Below are 24532 nucleotides of genomic sequence, written 5' to 3'. Positions count from 1 at the left end.
TACCCAGCTTGTAGTCATACATGGGGTTCTTGTGGCCAAAGTGCAGGACCCGGCACTCGTTAAACCTCATATAATTTGATTTAGTCTATCTATCCAGCCTGTCCAGGTCCCTCTGAAGAGCCCTCCTACCCTCGAGCAGATTTACACTCTCACCCAATTAGAGATATTAATTTAATGTATTGCTAACAAAATCAGAGCAGGATAATGACAAATAATGCAAAATGTTTAAAAACAACTGCCCTCTGTGATAGATGAGTAATGTGATGATTGACTCTCACAATTAACAGACAAATATCATGTATATAGGTTAAGAAAAGTTTTATAGATGTCCTGGGTGAACTGTATGATGCTTTTATCCCCAATCGTCTGTTCTGCTTATGCTGAATAATAAATTTTGCACCTTTAAGACTTGTTCCAGAGAGTGAAGGAAGGAGAGAAGAAGCACACAGTTTATTTTCAGACACTGCACTCACTCCTCCACATTCCTCCTTCTGGACTGTTGTTGTCTGCAGATGAATATATAGCAGAACAGAGCTCTCCTTTGTTTTAGTTAGTTTTAGCTAGCTGAGGCAAAAAATTTCCTTGGACTGTGGGGTTTTTTTTACTTTTCTTTGGACCTGTTTAAATCTGTGTGAGAGTCTGTCTGAATTTTCCCTCATCTGCCTCACGATCATCATTGGGGGACCACTGAAGAGAAGACCCCCCATCCCCGTCTAGAATCTCTGGCTCTGAAGGAGAGTCACATGCCAAAGACCCTGAGACCTGAAAGCACAGTGTAATTTGTTTTCACAGGTGTGTTTGCTGTATGCTAAGAAGGGGGGAACTGTGCCCCGTTTGCAACAATAGCAGCTTTGGAAGCTGTCCCACCTCTCAGCCTGGCTGGACTTCTCCTGAGTTTCAGGTGGTCTCCCACAGAAGACCCTCACCTGTTTTACAACCACCGTGACAGACAGACTGAGATGTAAGAAGTTTCTCCATCAGGGACTGAGACATGAAACTCCTACAAGGCCCCCCCTCCTCCTTCCAAGGACTGGGACTGAAATCCCCAGCCTGGGGGAGGTGTGTGGGGGAGGCAAGCTGGCCAAAGCGAGATGTTTGCCTGCTGATTGTGACTACTGGACCAAGAACACAATGGTTCTTGCCTGCTGCCTAGCTTGGACTCTGTGTACCCCCCTTTCTATCATTTGTTTCAGTTGTGAAGTTTATTCTCCCTTCCCCCCAACAAAAAGAGTATAATTGGGGTGCAAATGAACTGTGCCTTTGAGATCTCCCCAGTGTAACAGGCGGACCCTCGACTGGACTGGACCAAAGGACTTCATCTCTGCGTTGGTAGCTGTATCCCCCCCCGCCCCTCTCTCTCTCTTTCTCTATCTTTTTCTTTCCCTTAATCCCTCTATTGCATTTTTGCTGTGGTTATTTCAATAAAACTGCATTTGTTTTGATTATCACTGCAAAACCCCTTGTACCGTGTTGGTTTTTTGCACTCTGAGATCACTCCTATGAACCATCAGGTCATCCGTTCACTAGGACGGATCCTGACAATCTGCTCTGGACTGAACACCCAGAAGAGCACCGGCAGCTCGCACCTGTGGCCCACCAGGCCAGGCCTGGGCCAGGACATTTCCAGCGCCAGAAGGACTGATAAGAGACTGAGTGAGCCAAGCTGCAACCCAGGGAGGGGACTTTTCTGAGTTTGTCATCTCTTATGGAGCAGCAAGAGGTTTTATTGCTTAATATTGTTTAGGTTTTAAATGTTTAATAAACATTTTTTTCTGCTTTTCTCCAAGGAGGTATTTTTTCCCAAACCAGTTGCGGGGACGGCCCAATTGAATCTGCTTTTCTAGAGGAACCCCTTTGGGGGTTCTCTTCCAAATTTGCCCCGAACCAGGACAATAGATTTACAGTTATGTTTTACCCCCTACATTGTTATCAAGGGACAGCTGGAGTTGGGACATTTGGGAGGGTCGGCTTGTCAATATGGCAACATGTGACCTCCAATCAGGATTTGAGGAAGTAAATTTCACTACTGGACAGTGAAGAAGGAGTCGATGGACAGAATTTGGGGAGGGCCTAAAGGATTAAAAGGCAAAACCTTCATTGTGTGGGTGAGCACATGGTGGGGAAAATCCTTTGTTCCCAGTGCCCTAACATTTTCCCTGTTATGAACAAAAATTCGGTTAATATTTTTTTTGTGAGAAAAAGTTACAAAGAGGCAGCCATATCACTGGCCCTGCCCAAGTTCTGTGTGTTTTGCTATTGTAATCACGGGTCGTTGTCGTTAATGGTTGTTTTTGTATTAGTAAAAGCCCTGGCTGGGGCGAGTTAATGGCCCTTCTCCTGAGACTGTAACAGGTGGGGACCTTCCCGAGGCTAAGTTGTACCTTTCTCATAGTGAAGACACCTGAGAAGGTGGGGGGGGTTATGCAAAGTGACTCCAAGACCACAATGCAGCATGGTCCCCCACTGTACTGAGAAGACCCCAAAAACAACGAGCCAAATAAGAGTTGAGAGACTGGAGTGATGTCTGGACGTGAGGAGCCGAGTGCTGAGCCTGCAGAGACGCGGAACACTTTCGGACCCTCTCACCCTGACCATGGGAGTTGACCCCGGCGGTGAGACCAGGCTGACTGAGTGGGAGGGGCACCATCTGAAGGGATCAGCAGGCCCTAAAGGCTCCCACGAGGATCTGATCCCCAGCTCTGCCCCTTGCGGACAGAGCTGTGCATATCCTTCTCCTCTGAGTTGCCTTGGGAGAGATGACGGGACGCTGCAGACCTGCCGAGCTACCCAATCCTGAGCTGATCACTTTTAATAAAGGCATTAAAAAAGGAGAAGAAGTCTCCTGGCCCTGTTTATTTCATTCCCTATTCAGTCTTTTGTTGTATTTTTGTTAAGGTTTAATAAACCTTTCTGAATTTATGAAAAGTAAGTAGCCATTTCTCACACCTCCAGCCCTCCTTCCTTCCCAGCTCTACCTCCTTCCCCAGAGGCTGGTATGATCTGGTTTAATCACAGAGCAGTAAAGAGAACTAACTCTCTGTGAATAAAATGGAAAGAACTTGGAAGGTTCAGAATATTCCCAAAAAACAAGATAAAAATCAAATGAGATTAAATGTTGTTCCAAAAAAAAAAAAAGTGATATATTTTTATTTAATAGTAAAAGAGGCAAGTAGAAAAAAAGAGAAAAGTAGAGGAAAAAATAGAGAAAAATTAGAAAATCCTAACTGTTATAAACAAAAATCTGCCAATTTTTTTTTGTGAGAAAAAGGTTATGACTGTTGCTGCTGGAGTGCTGCTTGTGTGTTATGGTAATTACGGGTCGTTGTCGTTAATAGTTGTTTTTGTATCAGTAAAAGCCTAGCTGGGGCCGAGTTAATGGCTCTTCTCTGGGACAGTGAAGGGTGGGGACATCCCCGAACAGTGAGGAGAAGAGACTTAGGAGGGGGAGGAGGCATGCAAAATAACTCCAGGACCAGCATGCCATGAGAAGCTACTTCTTCTAGCTTGCTAAAAAAAAAGACCCCCAAAATACGAGCCAACTAAGAGCTGAGAGATTGGAGTGATGTCTGGACTTGAAGAATGGAGTGCTGAGACTGCAGAGATGCTGAACACCTTCGTAGTCCCTCTCACCCTGAGCACCGGAGTCATCCTGAAACCAGGAGTGGACGGGGTGAAGCGGCATCTGTACAGCAGATCAGCAGATCTGGAACAACAACATCTGGAGGGGTCACCACGCCCTAAAGGCTCCCATGAGGACTGGAACCCCCAGCTCTGCCCCTAGTGGACAAAGCTGCGCACATCCTCCTCCTCCTCCTCGTCGCCCTGGGAGAGACGACGGGAGACTGCAGACCAGTCGAGCTGCCCAATCCTGAGCTGATCACTTTTAATAAAGGCATTAAAATGAGAAAAAGTCTTCCTGCCCTGTTTATTTCACTAACGATACTTTAAAAAGCATAGAATAGGTCACCACCACACTGTGCTACCTTTGTTGCTGCTGGAGAGAGGGGAGCGAAGGAGTTTGTGCCTTTTTTTTTCTGTTGTTTGATGTGTCTTATCTTGGGAGCAGTTTGGCTGGAATGCGGCAGCCTGTCCTCTGAAAGCAGGCGTGGTGCCCAATGGCTGCAGCTGAACCTTGGTCCACTAGTGGTGTTCTCACCAGGGAACTCAGGAGCAGGGGTAGGGGGTTCCACAATTCACTGGTCACTTCAGTCCAAGGTTGTAGGATCTGGGGGGGGATTCTCCTCAAGTGGCCATCAATGGCTCCAGGAGGCCTCAGGGTGTCTCACAGCAGGCCATGGAGGTTGGGTGGGATGGGAAGGTCAGGGACTCTGCCCCTCACTTTTCCCTCCACATTTTGCACCAGTTTCTCTTTCCTTCTTATGGGTCTCAAGGCGGGCTACTCACAGTCCAGCCCGCACATAGTTTTCACATGTTCAAGAATGATTACGATAAGCAGACATAATGACAAAGCACTTTTTGAAGCCTTTCCCTTGCCTTTCTCTTATTATCAGGCTTTTACATTGGCACATGGAGACAGGGAATGGGGTTATGGTCAGTTCAGTACCCATTGTTTCTCCTGCTGCTCAGGGAAAGAAGCTGTTTCCCTGCTCTACTGTGGTGTCCTTGCCCATGACAAGACCTTTCACCCTCTGACACAGCAGAAGACTTATCTACTTCCCCTATGGCTATGTCAGGCTGGAATGGTCTGTCTTGTGATGAATTATCTTGGCTGAAAACACCCTTAGCTAGCAATAAACATACTGCCTTGAATGGTGGGAAAGGATAACCCAAAATTAGTGACTGACAGACACAAGCATTTTTACAAGCTATAAAAGACCACTATGATTTTCATAAAATCTTATACACCGAGTGAAATAAACAGGGCCAGGAGACTTTCTCTCCTTTTAATGCCTTTATTAAAAGTGATCAGCTCAGGATTGGGCAGCTCGGCGGGGCTGCAGTCTCCCGTCGTCTCTCCCAGGGCGACTCAGAGGAGGAGGATAAGCACAGCTCTGTCCACTAGGGGCAGAGCTGGGGAATCACATCCTCGTGGGAGCCTTTAGGGCGTGGTGATCCTGTCCGATGTTAGTTTTCTCTGTTCCTTCCTGCCCGCTCCCGGTTTTGGGACGACTCCCATGCTCAAGGCGAGAGGGGCTCCGAAGGTGTTCAGCATCTCTGCAGGCTCAGCACTCGGCTCCTCACGTCCAGACATCACTCCAGTCTCTCAACTCTTAGGTGGCTCGTTGTTTTTGGGGTTCTTCCTGCACGTTTGGAGTAGGGGTCCCACACAGCATGCTGGTCCTGGAGTCACTTTGCATAACCCCCCCTCCAGGTCTCTTCTCCTCACTGTTCAGGAAGGTCCCCACCCGTTACTGTCTCAGAGAAGGGCCATTAACTCGCCCCAGCCAGGGCTTTTACTAATATAAAAACAATCATTAACAACAACGACCCGTAATTACCATAATACAGGCGGCAGCCCAGCAGTAGTGGTAACTTTCTTTCTCACAGAAAAAAATCAACTGAATTTTTGTTCATAACACCGAGTGTGTGAAGAGTTCTTGAAAGTGAAGACATTCACCTTGGGTTACTTCCCTGAGTATTGAGAGAAATTAGGATACTTCTGCACAACACTATAATTTGTTGGTAAATGACACTGGCTCCTAATCTATATTATTTCTTCGCTAGCTGTAACATAACTACCTTTATTATCATGCATTGTTTTATGAACTTACTAGTAGTGTTTCTTTTGTTTATCCTGTATAGTAAGTCTGTTAAAGTCTCATGTCTGTCTTTTCTATGAGTCTATTAAAAAATAATTCTAGTTGTATTTTGCTTGATTGGTGATTATTAAGAACTTGCAAGTGAGAGTGGGTTTTGGAGTGTTGGCTGCCTCAATAAAGCTGCTGTCTACTGCCAGAAACCTGTCAAAGGCAGGGACTTGTCTAAGCTCTCCCCTCTCATTCGTAGCACTCCCACTGCAGACAGTTCTTCATGAACTTCACCACAAGCCCATCTCACAAGCAACAGCTCTCTGTGAACTGCTGCAATGTGAGTCCATCCCATGGGCAACAGTACCCCTCAAACTGCTGCTGCATGGGTCACTCTTCCACAAGGTGCAATCCTTCAAGGACAGGCTGCTCCAGCATGAGCTCCTCTCCCCATGGGCCTCCCACAGGGTCACAGACTCCTCTCAGTCATCCACCTGCTCTGGCATGGGTCTCTTTCAAGGGCTGTGGGTGGATGTCTGCATTCCCATGTACCTCTGTGGGCTGCAAAGTAATGACTTGCTTCACCATGGTCTCCACCACAGGCTGCAGAGGAATCTCAGCTCAGATGCCTGGAGCACCTTTTCCCCCTCCTTCTTCACTGACCTTGGGGTCTGCAGAGTTGTTCCTCTCACATATTTTTACTCCACTCTTCTCTGGCTGCAATTACATCTGTACAATAACTTTTTATTCTTTCTTCTTAAATATGTTATCACAGAGGCGTTACCACCATTTCTAATCGGCCCAGCCTTGACCAGCAGCACATCCGTGCGGCAGGACATCCCCTTACCACAGAACAGCCAGGCCAAGCAGATGTCTGGTACTGAGTTTTCTCTAGTGCCAGGGATGTGTGATCCCCAGCTTACAATAAACATCTTGTCTTGAGAGCAAGATGTAGGGAGATAAGCTGGAAATTCCTGACTGAGAGACACTGTACTAACTATAAAAGCTACACAAATTTTCACGGAGGCAGAAACCTCCTAAACACACCCTGGAAAAATGCAGGGGACTTCTCCCACAAGTTTGGATGCAAATTCCATGGTTACTTTCCCAGGGAATTGAGAGGAAGGGTCGAATGTGTTATGAATGGATGTGGGGGGTTAGATAAGTCCTTGCCTTTTGCCCAGGCTTCTGGCAGCAGGCAATAGCTTTATTGAGGTGATTCTTTAATAATGGATGATTTGGTCTATTATAAAATTAATTATTTACTTAATAGACAAAAAACTAACAGACATAAGACCTAAAACCAACTAATATTACACAGGAATAAAGACAAAAAGAGACTACTAATAGGTATATACAGTGTGGGGTTAAAGGTACCTATTAATTTTGCAGCAAGTGAAGAAATAATATAACTTAGGATTCAATGTATCTTACCTGTGAAAAATGCATATTATATTATTGGCTCTTTGCAAATATTAAAATGAATACTATATGTATTATGTTGGAAAGTTATGCTGTATTAATCTCTTTTAAGTAGTGTGGTAAATATAGTTTTTAGGCTATAGCATAATATTAAAATAGAAACTATGTGATGTAAGATACTTTTTGTAATTAACTCAAGGAATGTAAAAGATAATCAAGAAATTCTTTGCAGAGATAACAGCAGCAAGACACCCAGATCCCAAGAGAAGAATTATTGTCTCCTTATCAGGATAGCCCAGACTTCAAGGGACCTAGACAAGTGATTTACAAGATGAGGGGGGGAAGCTGACATTAGCAGAAACACCCTTAGTTTGAAATAAATGTTTGAATCATGTATGAAATATATGAATATGCAATAGGCTATTGCTTTTAAGGGTTAATCCTTTGTTAGCAAAACATGCTTTGTGACAGAGCAAAGCACTCAGACATCCGTCGTTCTTTGCTCTTTATTGTCTTTTATTGTCCTAACTGTCATTGTCAAAATTCTTATTGTCCCAATTGTTATTGCTATTAAACTTCTAAAATTTTAACACAAATGAATGGTGTTTTTCACATTACCATTCAATTGTTGGTGGGGCACTGTAGTGGTTTTGGTTCACCAATCTGAGTCACGGCACCAATTAATGTGGTGGGTCGAGCGCTGGACAAAAGCCAGTGCACTCACTAAAATTATTTACTCAATTTCTGCTTTGAGATAAGGATTAGGAGAAGGGTAAAAGCAGGCTCAAAGCTTTAAAAGGTGCAAAGAAAGCTTTATTAACAGAGCTAAAAGAAAAATAAGAAATCAGAAAAAAACTTCAGAACACTTCTCCTCCCTGCAACTTCTCTTTCTTTTCCCACTGACAACGTAAAGAGAAAAAATTTGGTATTTTCAGTCAGTTTACCACCTCTAAAATAATCTTTCTTCAGTTCACTTAGGGAGAGGAGTTTCTCCTGCCATGCTGTCCTGGTTTAGGGCAAAATTGGGAGAGAACCTCTGAAGGGGTTCCTCTAGATAGCAGATTCAAGTGGCCCCTCCCCTAACCAGTTCAGGAAAATATTTCCTTTGAGAAAAGTGACCCCCTTATTTAGCAGGCAAAGCAGCACAAAAAAAAAAAAAACCAAAAAAAACCTCAGAAAGTAGTTCATGGGCTGTAGCTCAGCTCACTCACTCTCTTATCAGTCCCTGTGGTGCTGGAAATGCCGTGGCCCAGGCCTGGCCCGGTGGACCACAGGTGCGAGCTTCCTGTGCTCTTCTGGGTGTTCAGTCCAGAGCAGGTTTCAAGAGGTCCAAAGAAAAAGAAAAACCACATTCCAGGGAACTTCTCTGCCTCAGCTAGCTAAAAACTTATTAAAAGCAAAGGAGAGCTCTGTCCCGCCATCTGTCCATCCGCAGACAGCACAGTCCAGGAACTGGAATGTGAAGGAGTGAGTGCAGTTTCTGAAAACAAACTGCGTGCTTCTTCTTCCCCCCCCTACACTCTCAGAACCAGTCTTAAAAGTGCAAACATTTCTGGGCTAAACAGACAAATGGGCATACAAGCATCATAAAGTCACCCCAGGATACATGCCATGGAGATTTTTCCACAGGAAACAGTTCTCTCGTAGCTTCAGTGTCACAGCGAAGCAGCCGCCTGGGAGAATGGAGTTCTGATTGCTATGTGAAAGTCCCTCCCCTTGACTTACAGCTTTCCCCTCAACTGTTTTTGAGAGCTCAATCTTTAGCTAATGGGATACACTTTAAAGGATGAGCTGTTCAGAAGCAAAGGTTCTCTTCATCTATCTCTGAGATCATCTTCATATCTGGGAACAAAGGTTCTTTTTCTTCTTCTTTTTCTTCCTCTTCTTCTCTGGGGACAAAAGTCTTCACTCTTATCTCTCTCTCTTCAAACTTCTCATTGGATGACAGCTGCTTCAACATCTGCTTGCTTCAGCACGAGTGCATTTGCTCATGTCTATGTTGGAAAAGAAATGAAATTTAGCAAAATATTTAATTATAGTGAGTTGTGTGTGAACTGGTTTGTTAAAAAGTAGTTTTGTAGCTGTTGAAAGTGTGTGTTGGGTTTTGTGTGTTACCTAGCAGGTAGTCTTAGGGATTTAATAAATAATTAAACTAGTGCAAGAAAGTAAGAATGCTAACCTGTCTAGAGGCAGCATACAATGCTCTTAGAATAAGATAAGCAGAGGATTAATGATCTTGTTTGTGAACCAAGGAATGTATCACAAGGGGTCTGTGACCAGGCAAGGGGAACGGAGGACTGTTTCTTGGAGGCTAGGCAAGGGGAACGGGAAACGGTTTCTTGGAGACTTTGTTGTGAATCTCATGTATAAGAGGGAAGCATCCATACGTGAATTTGGGGGCTCGGACTTTAGGGACGTGAGTCCCCCAGTTCCCCGGGCCCTTAATAAAGCACCCACAAAACTTATCCGAGTTTTGTGTCATTTATCAATCGGGCAACATCTACAGTTTGAACACTCCATCCCCCCATGCTTTTCATGAATTACAGGGATATTTTAGTATAACATAGTCCATCACCATGGCCTTACAAAAGAATTTCAGTCCAAGACTAAGGCATCTCCTCATTCTCCTCCTATCTGGGATTTGATTCCTTCTTCACTGACCTCAGTGTCTACATGTTTTGTTCTTTACGTGTCTTCACCCTTTCCTTTTCTCTTACTCAAGAGACGATTAATATTTCATCTGTGCACTGAAAGAGTTAACATCTCGCCCAGGCCTGTGACTGGTCATGTGATTTCTGCTGGGTTGCTGCAGCTGTGGAGCTGCTCATGGCATTGATTTCGGCTCCTGCCGTGCTGGGCAGGTCTGTGCTGAGATCTCAGGGGCTGGGCCAGATTGGCAGCAGCCATTTTGGCTGCATGGCTGCTTTCCAGCCCCTGCTGGGTTCAATTCCAGCTGTGGGCCTGCAGAGCTGCCTCTGGGTTTAGCTGCATGATTGCCCACGGCAAATGCAGGATGGCTTGGCAGCTCACGGCTGGAGTGGGGCCTGGAGGGGGCTTGGCCCAGCGCCACTCTGGGGCTGCGCTGGGCTCAGTGGCAGCAAGATTTTCCAGTGGTAGCACCGCAGCCCAGCCTGGGCCGGCTTAGTGCAGCCAGCCTGGCCTGGCCCAGAGTGCAGTGAAGCTGGCCCAGGTTTCTCTTCCCTGCCTCTCCCCATCCCAGCAGCCAGGGTGTGTGAGCCCTGGCTCGACCTCCCACCGGTAGGATGGGGGGTGTCATGGTTTGGGCCTGGCAAAGCCAGAGCCCCCATGAGTATACCTTCTCCCTGGTGTCTGCTGTGAGATTTTGACCAGGAATAAACAAAGCAGGCTCTCACTTGAAAAAAAAAAAAAAAGAAAAGTTTATTAACTAAACTACAAAAACAATTACTAAACCACACACAAAAGAAAAAGAAAAACACAAGGAAAATGAAAACCTCACAAAAACACTCTCCTCCTCCTCCCCCCCCCTAAATTCCCAATACAATATGTCTTCCAAAATCACCAATTCTGGGTCCAGCACCACCCCTTTAGAATGCTCAACTTTCAGTTCCTCAAGAGGAGAGAGAGTCCTTCCATGTGTCATGGTGGCCTTTTCTGTCCTTGTTCCGGTGCTCTCACCACCGAACAAGAATCAGGGCTGCTTCCAGGGTTGTCTTTTTAAGGATGCTTTGTCCAGTTCCAGAAAAGCACAGTATCTCACCTTCCCACCTTTGGGACATCTGTCCCCCCCATATTTTATATACCCCCTGGGGCCGAGGGGTACCCACACTGAATCTTCTTTGGCTCTGGGACATTTCTCTCCCTGGACTCAGTCTCTGTATCACACGGAAACATAGCTCTGTCCATGGCTACACAAAAGAGTCCAGCATAAAATGCCACTCCCTCTTCTCCATTCTTCCAACATCTCTCACTCTCTCTCTCTCTGGTCCAGACCTTCATCACTCCTCTAGGAAGGGTTAATGTTCTGTGAAGTTTTCATTGTCCAAGAAGGGTTAAAAACTCCTCCGAGCGGCTGGACTCCTGGCTGCACACCCCCCCATCTCCTCAGCCGGGCTGCCTGCTGCCAGCACATGTTTACTAAATTTCAAGGTAACGACCACAAACACAGGCTGCACTCTCTCTCTCTGTCTGTCTCCAAGGGGGGGGAACAGGCTGCCCATTGCTTCCTGGCATTTCTTTACTTCTTCCTTCCACCCTTGGAGGGGGGGGGGGCAGGCCTACCTCTCCCGGGCTGGGCCGCATGGCTTTTCCCCTCCCCCCGCCCAGCCAGCAACTGGGCCGGGGGAGAGACCCAACTCCTTCCCGCCGGAAATCCAAAGAGAAACTGCCAGGGGGAGAGCCCTGCTTTTACCCTGTGTTCTCAGAGTTGGATCCAATGCCTAGTGGTTTGGCCAGATGGCAATATTCAAATCTGAGCACCCATTGGCCCTATCTACAGCATCCCAGAAATCCTGTTTCTGGGTCAAACCATGACAGGGGGGCTCCCTCACCTCAAAAAACAGGAAGTAAAAGAGAATTTTTCTTGGTTTTCTACTCTCTTATATATGGTTTATAGACTGTGAGTAACGACACTCACTTTTAAAATTTTAATAGGCTTATTAAACCTTAACAAAAAATACAACAAAGTGAAATAAACAGGGCCAGGAGACTTTTTCTCCTTTTAATGCGTTTATTAAAAGTGATCAGCTCAGGATTGGGCAGCTTGGACGGGTCTGCAGTCTCCCATTGTGTCTCCCAGGGGGATGAGGAGGAGGAGGATATGCGCAGCTTTGTCCACTAGGGGCAGAACTGGGGGGGTCTGGTCCTCGTGGGAGCCTTTAGGGCGTGGTGACCCCTTCCGATGTTGAATTGGCCCCAATCTCGCCCCCTCCGAGACCCGGCCCGGGGGCTCTCGAACACAGGGTGAGGAACAAGGAAGATTTTCAGCGTCTCTGCAGGCCCAGCACTCCGCTCCTCACGTCCAGACATCACTCCAATCTCTCAACTCTTAGGTGGCTCGTTGTTTTTGGGGTTTTCTCAGTACATTTGGAGCAATAGTCCCCCACAGCATGCTGGTCCTTAGAGTTATTTTGCATATCCCTCCCCTCAAGTCTCTTCTCCTCACTGTTTGGGAGGTCTCCACCCTTCACTGTCTCAGAGAAGGGCCATTAACTCGCCCCAGCTAGGGCTTTTAGTGATACAAAAACAACTATTAACAACAACAACCCGTAACTACCATAACACAAGCAGCACCCCAGCAGCAACAGTGGTAACGTTTTTCTCATAGAAAAAAATTGGCAGAATTTTTGTTCATAACAGGTACTAGATCAATATCCATATTTCTTTCAAAAAATCAAGTGTTCAGATAAGTCCTATAATATAGTATATTCACCCCACTACTATTTCTATAAACTATGCAGTCCATACTTAAACTTATAGATTTTGTTATACTGACAAACAGCTAAATAAAGGTATACATTGTATTATATCTGAATACTTATGATCAATGCAAAACCTAATATATATGAAAGCGTAAGCCAATATCATATTGCAGTCCTCTTTTTTAACATCTGCATAACTATAGCAGAGGAGAATGAATAAATGATTTTCATAGGTGCACTGGCATTTGGCCAGTGTCAACGAAAGGCTTGCTTTACAAACCCCCAAGGGGCAGCCGATCCTGGTGCCCCAGCAGGACTCTCGGAAGCAGCAAGCTGGAATGGCAGGAATAAGCAGAAATCCCAGGTTGGTAGATGAGATGCATCAAACTCCAGAGCTGTAGCGGAAACCACAGGACATCTCAGCAGGCAGGGTGTTATAGATGGATAATGAGATGATTTGCTCTTGAAATAAAGGGATAACTATTGTGTGAATATTAAGAAAAGCTTTAATGATGTATAGTTATGTTATTGTAGTTTTGATATCCTCTGTTCTCCCCATAGCTCCCTTTCTCTCCCTGTATTGTTGCCATCAGACAGCCAGGGTTGTCTAGAACAGGTAAAAAGAAGGTGTGCACGTGTTTCCCATACCTGGGGCAGTTGGGAATGGAAAAGCTTGTTGCTTAGGGGGTGCGGCATGGCAACACGTGACCTCCAGTCAAGTTACAAGAAAGCAGTCTCCACTGATAAATGGCAAAGAAGAGCTGACTGAAAGACTTTGGAAGGGGCCAGGGCTGGCTGATGCAACCCCCAGGGGTATAAAAGACTGAGCATCCATCTTGAAGATGAACCAGCCACATGGTATCCACAAGAGCAGTTCCCAGCACTGCAAATTTTTCCTTTATACAGTCCTTTTGTTGTATTTTTGTTAAGGTTTAATAAACCTTTTTAAATTTTCAAAGTGAGCAGTTGTTTCGCACAAGGGGATGCAGGCCTACAGTGTAGTGAAGACTCGGAGTAGTGGAAAAGACGCAGCGGGGAGGGGCATCATCAGCCCAGCTCCAAGCAGGGCAGGAAAAGGTGGGTTCAGGATTCCGGGGCTTTTACCCTGAGGCACCTGAGCAGATGGTGAAAAGTCTCTTTTTTTTTAGTGAGGTATGTGTGAAAAATGTTTTTGTTATTCATGTCAATTGCCAATGGAATCAGCAAATACTTGTATCTGCTGTGTCCAAAGTGGACATCTTCCCTGGGATAACTACAAAGAACAGTTTTGAAACTTTCTGACCGAATAGCCAAATAAAGCATCATAAAGCATCAAAACCAAAGAAGTATAGTAGAGTAAAGAGATGAGGTAGCAAGATGACTGATGCTTAGAATAAAATAGAGGAAGTTGTGGTAAAGCTAAAGGGATATTGCAACAAAGCGACTAAATGCTTATGTATTATAAAAAGCTTGATGCACTTGACAAAAATCATGTAGCAGACACCGGTAAGGCCTCCCTCCAGATGAGTACAAGAAGGACAGGAAGTCAACGACCACCTGGAAAGATTATGAAATTGCTGATCCCAGCTTATTGTTATTTGCTGATTTGGACTAACACAAGCATACTAGAAAATGCTTTGTAGGCTTAAAAACAGTATATTTACTCTGGTGCACTTGTAGTGGTGTGTGCCATGAGTGGAGCGGTGACTCCCGGCCACCCAGTGCTGCTTTCTTGCTTTCTTTAAAATAAAAGATATAGAAATAAAATTAAATTGGGCTATAGAAATTTTATATCAGCATGGAGCATACACGCGTGGACGGATGTATGCGTGAAAAAGCACAGGCGTGGTGTGTCGCAGACATTTTTTCACAGAAATCCTTTCTTTCAGATTTCTGCATTTTCTGGGAAGCTGAGGGCCCCCAGAAAGAGAATGTAAACAATTGTTATCAGCTGCTGTGGAATGCAATAGGATGCACCTATTTTGATTGGTGATTGGTTCATGTTCCCATGTTTATAATTAAGGGCCAATCACAAGTGCAAGGTAGGGACAGAGTCCCTGGACACAACTTTGTTATAGATTCTTTCTTTCTATTCTTAGCTCAGCAGCAGCAGCTCTGCAACTTCTCTCTTTATTCTATTTAGTATATTCATAATGTATTATATATTATATATCAATAAATCCAGCCTTCTAGATCAAGAACAAGATTCTCGTCCATCTCTCACCATCCCCAGTGACTCACTCAGGTCGCTGTAATAGCAGTGAGCTGTCCGGACTTTGGTTGTGAGAGGTAAAATATTGGGGAGAAATACAGTGCAAATCCCCACTGAGAATTGTAGCAGGCTCCGAGCTTGCTAGGGCCCCATGGAGAGCTGAGGGTTAGACAGGAAATGTTATAGGTTGCGGTGGGGAATCAATCACCGACTAGTGAGTCCAAATGAAATGCAATTTATTAATTGATAGAGCAAGCGATAATAGGCAAAGTCACCACTGGGTGAAACCAACAAAAGGCTTGCACCCACCCGGGAGCGCTGGGTGTGGCCGCGGAGTCACCGCTCCACCAACGGCCCACACCCCTTCTGGTGTTTTGCGGGGTTTATATAGTCCTGTTTTTGGTTGACGTGTCTTCAAGGTAGTACTCTGCATATGCTCCTCCTGTTGCTAGGTGGTCGTAGTCCGCCTCCCGGTGGTCTGAAGATGAAGGCCAGTATTTTTTCCTTACTTGGTAGGTTTGTCTGATTCCTGGAATTTTAAGCTCAATCCACTGAGTTCCTGGAATCTTAAGTTTACTGAGCGAATAAGCTAATACTGTGCTATCAATCATAGCAAGCCCACCACCCATGTCAACAGTTTACTAAGCAGATAAACAAATGTTGTGAAACCCATTGTCTTTGGTTTCACCTTCCTTATCTTTTTAAGTCTGGAAATTTACTAGGCAAACAAATGGATGTGGTGCAACAGTCTTACTGGAATAACTTTGTCAGCTTTGATGAACAAACTTAAAGTTTTAACCCATTACAGGAAATTCTAAATCATGGTGAAATAGCAAATGTTATAAACAAAAATCTGCCAATTTTTTTTTTTTTTGTGAGAAAAAGGTTACAAAAACTAATCAGACCACTGTTGCTGCTGGGGTGCTGCTTGTTTGTTATGGTAATTATGGGTCGAGTTCTCGGTAATACTTGTTTTTGTATCGGTAAAAGCTCTGGCTGGGGCTGAGTTAATGGCTCTCCTCCCCAGACGTGAAGAGAAGGGACTGAGATGTGGGAGGGGGTGCATGCAAACTAACTTCGGGACCAGCATGCCATGAGAAGCTACTATTCCAAACACACTGAAAAGAACCCCAAAACAACGAGCCAGTATAGAGTTGAAAAACTGGAGTGATGTCTAAACGTGAGGAACTGAGTGCTGAGCCTGCAGAAATGCTGAACACCTTCGTGGTCCCTCACCCTGAGCACGGGGGTGGTCCTGAGGCCGGAACCCGGAGAAGAAAGGGGCGGCCATCAACATCTGGGTCACACCCAAAAGGCTTCCACGAGGACTGTACCTCCAGCTCTGCCCCTAGCAGACAAAGCTGTGCCTATCCTCCTCCTCCTCATAACCCTGGGAGAGACGACGGAGACTGCAGACCCATCGAGCTGCCCAATCCTGAGCTGATCACTTTTAATAAACGCATTAAAAGGAGAAAAAGTCTCCTGTCTTGTTTATTTCAGCAAAGAAGCCCCTGTCTTCCGTCTTTCGGACCCCTGCTTATCTCTCTGTAACCCCATAGGTCACTTTCCCTTAACCTCTGCTATTGGACAAGTTTGGATCCCCATATACCCCAGATAATGGGCTGGTTTAGCCCTTTCTGGTCAGAAGAGCCATCGCCGGAACCCTTCACAGACCCCTCAATAAAACCATCACTGTGGAACGCCAGGACGAGTCCTCTCCTCTCTCACATCTGCCTTCTCAGCCTGCATCAGCGCCTTAGCAAGCAAAGAGCTGAAATCATAAGAGAGCTGATAAATCACTAAAGAGCCGATAACCCTTAAGCTTGCTAAGGTTGCCTGCGGCTATGAGCGGCCTGGGTACTCGGACACTGTCCTCGAAGGAGGATTGAGCTATCCGGCCCGTGCTGCCTGCCCAGAAGCAAATCAGCCCAGCAGGAAACCAAGATACGTGGCACACCGAAAAGAGAGAGAACACCTTAGGAGAGCAGTGTTTTCTTCGGAGAACTGTACCTGCCTTTCGGAACGCCGCGGCCCTTGTGGACAGAGCATCTTCGTTTTAGCAGACCTCCTCTGCAGGGGATGTCAGCTTGACCCTCAGGCACTGATGTCTGAACGAAATTGTTCGAGGAGACTGACAAAAGCAGACTACCTTCTGCAGACCTCGGACCCCACACGGCTGAAGAAGTGTACGTTTTAAATCAGCCTCTATTGTGTGCTTTTTCTTTGGGTCCTAATTACCTTTTTGGGTTTTTTTTCTTTTTTTTTTCTCGTTTTTGTCTGCTGGGAGGGGAACGATAATATGGGATCAAAACATAGTACTTTGAAACGATCCCAGAACGAGAAATATTTATATTTGCTAATCCTAGAAATCTTATCTTCTAGAAACTTTTCTTTCTCTAAAGGCAAACTCTCTAAGACTAACCCAAAAAAGATTATAAAATGGATTCTTTCTCAGTTTCCTGATACTGACAAAGAAATTATCACTAAAGATTTCTTTTGGGACAAAATTTGAACCGTGATATAAAATTTGCAAACTAACCAAGCCTTCTCTGTAATTCAGTATATGCCTTTATTTCATATAATAACTAAAACTGTAGAGAAAACTAACAGAGATAAAACACATGCCAGGCAGCCTTTCTCAACAGACACAGACACTCTCCCTTCAAGTGCTAATCACACTGATATGGATGCTCAGGAATGTAGCCCCCTGGTCTCCGGTTTCCTGGGTCCTAGTGCCGCTGCAACCCCTATCCCTCTCCATGCAAAAATTGCACTCCCCCCCCGGGGTCTGCATCCTCCTTTCTTCCCCCACGCAACCCCCGGAACGAGAACGAGGCAAACACGAATTCCGCAGCATTCTCCCCCTTACCTAACACTCCAGCCGCACCCTTTTCCACCGGTGTGAGAGTCTGTCTGAATTTTCCCTCATCTGCCTCACGATCGTCATAGGGACACCACTGAAGAGAAGACCCCCCTGTCTAGAATCTCTGGCTCTGGAGGAAAAAAGTCACATGCCAACAAGGCCCTGAGACCTGAAAGCTCAGTGTTAAGCTATTGTTTTCACAGGTGTGTTTGCTGTATGCTAAGAAGGGGGCACCATGCCCCGTTTGCAACAATAGCAGCTTTGGAAGCTGTCCCACCTCTCGGCCTGGCTGGACTTCTCCTGAGTTTCAGGTGGTCTCCCACAGAAGACCCTCACCTGTTTTACAACCACCGTGACTGAGATGTAAGAAGCCTCTCCATCAAGGACTGAGACATGAAACTCCTACAAGGCCCCTCTGCTCCTTCCAAGGACCGGGACTGAAACCCCCAGCCCGGGGGAGGTGTGTGGGGGAGGCAAGCTGGCCAAAGCGAGATGTTTGCCTGCAGGTTGTGACCACTGCACCAAGAAAACAATGGCTCTCGTTCACTGCTGAGAACATGGACTACTATTACAGCAACCTGAGGAGATCGCTGGGGTGAGAGACGAAAATCTTGTTTCTTGATCAGAAGGCTGGATTTATTGATATATGATATATAATACATTATAACTATACTAAATAGAATAAAGAGAGAAGTTGTAGAGCTGCTAAGCTAAGAATAGAATACAATCTAAAAACAAGAGAATTCTCTGTCCCTGTGTTCCAGAGAGCTTGCCCTGTGATTGGCTCTAATATTGTACACATGGAACATGAACCAATCACAGGTGCATCCTATTGCATTCCACAGCAGCTGATAACAATTGTTTACATTCTTCTTCTGGGGCCCTCAGCTTCCCAGAAGATGGACTATCCCAAAGAAAGGATTTCTGTGAAAAAATGTCTGCGACAGACTACCTCTTACATCTGTTCCCTATTGTATCTGTTTCCCCTCCCCTCACAATTTTCAATAATAAAAACCTCTGAGTTAGCTAGAGCCTTTGAGATCTCCCCAGCGTAGCAGGCGGACCCTCGACTGGACTGGACCAAAGGACTTCGTCTCTGCGTTGGTAGCTGTATCCCCTCTCTCTCTCTCTCTTCCTCTCTCTTTCTCTTTTTCTTTCCCTTAATCCCTCTATCGCATTTTTGCTGTGGTTATTTCAATAAAACTGCATTTGTTTTGATTATCACTGCAAACTCCCTTGTACCGTGTTGGTTTTTGCACTCTGAGATCACTCCTACGAACCATCAGGTCATCTGTTCACTAGGACGGATCCTGACAACAGGCTCAGGTCCCCCCACCCACCCACCCACCCATATAACCCTTTCCCCCGCCCCTGCTGCAGCCCCCCCTTGCGGTGGCTCTGCCTACCTCCGCCGCGGCTTCCCCCACCCTCCTTCACGCCCCCCCCAACCCCGCCCCGCTCGTCCCCACCTCTGCTGCCCATCCTATCCTGCCTGCGTGTACTACAACCCCCACCCCTTGTAGCCTGCTCGCCAAATCAGGCTTTCGCCCTGCATGCCGCCACGCCACAGCCCCAGCACACCACGCTGTACCCGCGGCACCCCAGACCGGTCTCACTGCCCCTGCTCCCCTCTTGCCACCACCCCCAGACTTCCCAGCCTCCCACCCACCCTCAATGTCACCTGAACGGAATCCCAGAGACCCCCCAAAGTGCCATCCCTCTCCCCCAGGCCTGTGCATGCTGTGCTGCTATCCCAGTCCCACTGCTGCCTCCCTCTGGCCTAGCTATCCCATGTGCCTCCTCACAGCCCACAAAGCCCCTGAAAAATCCCGCTTCAACACGCCGTAAAAAGCATAAGACACGGACTGCTCGCTCTCACTCCTCCTCCTCGGATGACAGCAGTTCCAGTGACTGATTCTAATACAGTGGACATTGATCCATGGGCTCTAATTAAGATAGAAGCGACTAAGGCCGGTGATTGGCAGATGGCGTAGAAAATAAACGCTTTCCCAGTAGATTATAAAAAGGGAAAAAAAGGTGAGGAATCTACTATAAAGATGTAGGAACCTAGCTCAAATAAGGAACTAGTACAATTAAGAAATATAGCCAAAGTACATGGCACAAGCTCACATATTTTTAGAAATTTCTTAGAAGCTATTTTCTCGGCACATGTTTTAGTACCCCACGATGTTAAAAATATTGCCCACTGCCTCCTATCCCCAGAAGAATATGTGTTATGGGAAAGGCATTGGAAAAAACAATTAAAAACATTATCGGACTCATATTCTGCAGATGCTGATAAGACAGATTTTACTGTCGAACAGCTGGCTGGGGAAGGGGATTTACAGAAACCCTCTGACCAAGCCGACACACTGTCCAAGTATGCACTACAAGATGTGGCAATGGCAGCAAAAATTTCCTTACTTCTCACCCATGACAATTCAATGCATACTATGCATTTTTCTAATATTAAACAAGGAGTAGATGAAACCTTTATCAAATTTGTAGACAGAATTAAAGTTGCTCTGGAAAAACAGATAGAGAGCTCAGAGGCAAGAAAGGAACTGTTGTGCAAGCTTGCCATGAGTAACTGAAACGAACAATGCAAAGCGATTCTGAGGTCTCTACCCTTGGATACAGACCCTACCATAGAGCAAATGCTGGAATGCTGTACACATCACTCGTCCACTGAAAAGACAGTGGCTCCAGCAGTTGCTAAGGGTATTGCTGAAGGAATTTCTGGTGCATATGGAGTCATGGCTTCTAAAAACCAGGCCTGCTGCTTTCACTGTGGAGATTTTGGACATTTTATAAAGGACTGTCCAGACAGGTCACCTACCCAATACTCTCTTAATATCTATCAAAGACCCCAGAATCAGCAGCGCTACCAGCAGCATTCGGGAAACGCCTTGCGCAGCCCAGTGGAGCCCCGGGCTATGACAACAAATCAAAGGCCACCCAGACCAAACCACACACCATCCCAGGAGGTTCCGGACCACAAGAAGAGGATCCAACACACGGGGCGATACAGATGGGAACCCACTGCCATCTGGTAACTGCTCTGTCCATTGACTTTATTATTGAGAATGTTTATCATGTTCCCACAGGCAAATATGGGCCAAAAGGTGGCCCTTCAGACAGCTTAATTATAGGTGACACTCTCCATAGCCCAATGGAAATCTTCTTTGTTTCAGAAGTACAAACAGTGGGTCCGGGACAAGATATTCTTGTTCAGGTGTTCTGCATGGACTTACCATTTTTCCTTTCAAAGGGAACTCCGATTGCACAAGCCATTCTACTCCCAAAGAACCACAGGGAACAGATTCCTCTCAACCCTACAGCAATGTGGGCACAAGTTATGGGACCAAGCAAGCCTACGATCGAGTGCGGTCTTACCTGCAGAGGAGAGAAGATCCACTTACCGGGGATGCTGGACAACGGTGCTGACATGACCATCATCGCTCACTCAGAATCGCCAGCACACTGGGATTTACAACCTGTTGCAGGCATGATTTCAGGGATCAGTGGAGCTATGGTATTCATGCGAAGCAAGAACAACATCCTTGGCGAAGGGCCTGAGGGGCAAGCTGGCACCATCTGCCCATTTGGGGTAAGGGCCCCCATCACCCTTTGGGGCAGGGACGTTCCAACCCAGTGGGGGGCTTCCCTACGTATTCCCACTCGGGATTTCTAATCGGGGCCACTGAGGAGCGCGCACTGCCAGATACCCCTCGTCTCACCTGGAAATGCCATGACCCGATCTAGATCAAACAGTGGCACCTCTCTAAAGTCAAGCTGCGTGCACTACAAACCCTCATGGAAGAACAGCTCGCCAAAGGCCACATCGTTGAGACCACCAGCCCTTGGAACTCTCCAGTCTTCGTACTACCAAAGCCTGGAACAAACAGATGGAGGCTCCTCCACGACCTTTGTAGGATCATCGAGGTCATTGAGGACACAGGCCCCCTTCAGCCTGGCCTGCCCTCCCCATCGATGCTGCCTAGAGCCTGGACACTTGCTATCATAGATATTAAGGACTGTTTCTTCAGCATTCCACTGCACCCCCAGGACCCTCCACGGTTTGCTTTCTCCGTTCCCTCGCTTAACAGAGAGGCCCCACTCAAAAGATATCATTGGCGTTTTCTTCCCCAACGACTAAAAAGCAGTCCCACTATATGCCAGTGGTACGTGGCTCACATCCTGTCTCCCGTTCAGAAATTATTTCCAAATGCTATCATCCACCACTACATGGATGATATCCTGGTTTGTGCTTTAGAAAAAGCTTACTTAGACAAAGCTGTTTAAAAGACCATTGAAACCATAGAAAAGGCAGGATTTGAGATTTGTGAGGACAAATTACAGTATACTAACCCATGGACTTACCTTGGAGTCCAGATCCGGGAAAGGACCATTGTACCCCAGCAACTCATCATAACAGATGACGCAAAAACCCTGAGAGACACACAGCCCGTGTGGATCTATCAGCTGGGTACGTCCACTGCTAGGAATTACAACAGAGGACCTTGCTCCCCGTTCAACTTTCTTCGTGTCAACGAAGACCTGGACTCTGCATGCACTCTCACAACAGAAGCCCGAGATGCCATCACCAAGGTCCAAGGAGCCCTGTCTTCACGCAAAGCTCATCGCTTCGAGCCCAGCGTGCCTTTCCAGTTCATCATCCTGGGAAAAGCACCTCGATTCTATGGACTGATTTTCCAACAGGACTTTCAGCTTTGAGACCCTTTGCTATTACTGGAAGGGATTTTTAAAAACAACCAACCTTCAAAGACAATTACCACCTTCCAAGAAATCATGGCACACTTAATAAAAAAGGCTAGAACTCGCCTCCACTCTCTTGCAGGGTGTGAGTTCACATGCATATACTTGCCACTGACCACTGGGGACTTGGAGAATTTGCTCCAGACCAATGAAAATCTCCAGTTTACCCTAGACAGCTATACAGGCCAAATTTCAGTTCAGTTCCCAAAACACAAACTTTTTAATCCTGATGTAACCTTTCATTTGACCCCAAAATTAGTCCAAAGTAGAACACCTCTCAAAGCTCAGATCATCTTTACAGATGGCTTAGGATCTTCCCACAAGTCTGTAAGGACATGGAAAGAACCTCGGACACAAAAATGGGAATCTGACATACAAATAGTGGAGGGATCCCCACAGATTGCAGAGTTAGCAGCTGTTGTCAGAGCCTTTGAAAAGTTCAAAAACAAACCCTTCAATCTGGTCACTGATTGGCTTATGTTGCTGGTATAGCTATGAGAGCAGAACATGCTCTTCTCAAAGAGGTTTCCAATTCAAAATTGTACCAATTGATTTCTAAATTAATACACCTAATCTCCCACAGAAAGCAACCTTACCATATAATGCATGTGAGGTCACACACTGACCTCCCAGGTTTCATCGCAGAAGGGAACAGGAAAGCGGATGCATTAGCCATGGCAGTAGAAACTGCTAATATTCCTAACAAGTTTGCCCAGGCAAAGTTGTCACATGCATTTTTTCATCAAAATGTACCTGCCCTTATAAGAATGTTCAAGCTTTCAAAAGATCAGGCAAAAGCTATTGTTGCTACATGTCTGAGCTGTCAAAACCATAAGATACCATCTATGGGGACAGGAGTCAATCCCCAAGGTCTGAACAGCTGCCAGCTGTGGCAGACAGATGTGACTCACTTTACACCTTTTGGAAGGTCAAAATACGTGCATGTATCAGTTGACACGTTTTCAGGAGCAGTATTTGCATCATCACATCCAGGAGAAACTACACAGCACACAATAAAACAGTTCCTCCTCACCTTCGCCACCCTGGGTGTAGCAAAGGAGATTAAAACAGATAATGGACCTGCCTATACCTCCCGCAAGTTAAAGGAGTTCTTCAGAGAGTGGGGAATAGCACACAAGACAGGCATACCTGTAAACCCCCCAGGACTATCCATCATGGAAAGGACATAACAAACCCTCAAAAGAGTCCTCGATCAACAGAACAGAGACATGAGAATCATATCTCCAGTGGAATGACTTTGCAAGGCTCTCTACATCATCAACTTCCTGAACTGTACAGCATCAGAGACTGATCCACCAATACTTTGCCACTTTGCAAATACCACCCAAGCAAAGCTCACTGAGAAACCACCTGTGCTCATGAAGGACCCTGAAACACATGAAATTTCTGGCCCTTTCCAGCTGATTACCTGGGGCAGAGTGTAGTAAACCCCATAGGTTTAGGAAAAGCTCCTTGGAGAATTGAACAATAGGAATGCTGAGGCAGCAAAGAATATCCTGTCTCTCTGACCCCCTGACCTATAACCTATCTCTGTGACCCTATAAGGTAATGTTACTTTAACTCTTACTATTGGTCAATTATGGATATTCCTAAAAAACCTTACCATGTGTTAAGCTTGGACCCGAGCCAAGCCTATAAAAGAAGCATACTGTAAACTTTAAGTCAGAAGAAGAAAAGCTGAGACCCTTCACTTATCATCCCAATAAACCATCTCTGTGGAACCAGCCAGCGTCTACTTCTTCTCCTCTCTCTCCGTCTGCTGCAGCCTCAGCCCTGGGCTCCACTACCGAGCAAGCAAAGCTGAAATCCTAAGAGAGCTTGCAATTACTATAGGAGCTGAATATCACCATGCTTGCTAGAGGATAGCCCTGCGGCTTTGGCCTGAGCTGAGCTTCGGGCACCCAGTCCTCGAAGGGAACTGAGTTCCTGAGCAGCCTTGCTCTGCATGATGATAAGGCCAGGATAAGAGGCTTTATTAGCAGAGGATATGCGTGCATGCTACTACCATCTGGTCCAAGATGGTACCCAGGAAAAAATATAAAACCATACCTAGGAACAGCAAACACTACAAACAGTGAAAAGAATTCTCCTGAGTCAAACACAAGACCTCCTCAAAACCAGTTCTGCGTGGAAACGAAGACGTCGCCGA

This window comes from Melospiza melodia, chromosome W (genome assembly GCF_035770615.1).
Source record: "Melospiza melodia melodia isolate bMelMel2 chromosome W, bMelMel2.pri, whole genome shotgun sequence".
In the NCBI taxonomy this organism is placed as follows: Eukaryota; Metazoa; Chordata; class Aves; order Passeriformes; family Passerellidae; genus Melospiza; species Melospiza melodia.
This window is presented reverse-complemented; position numbering follows the sequence as displayed.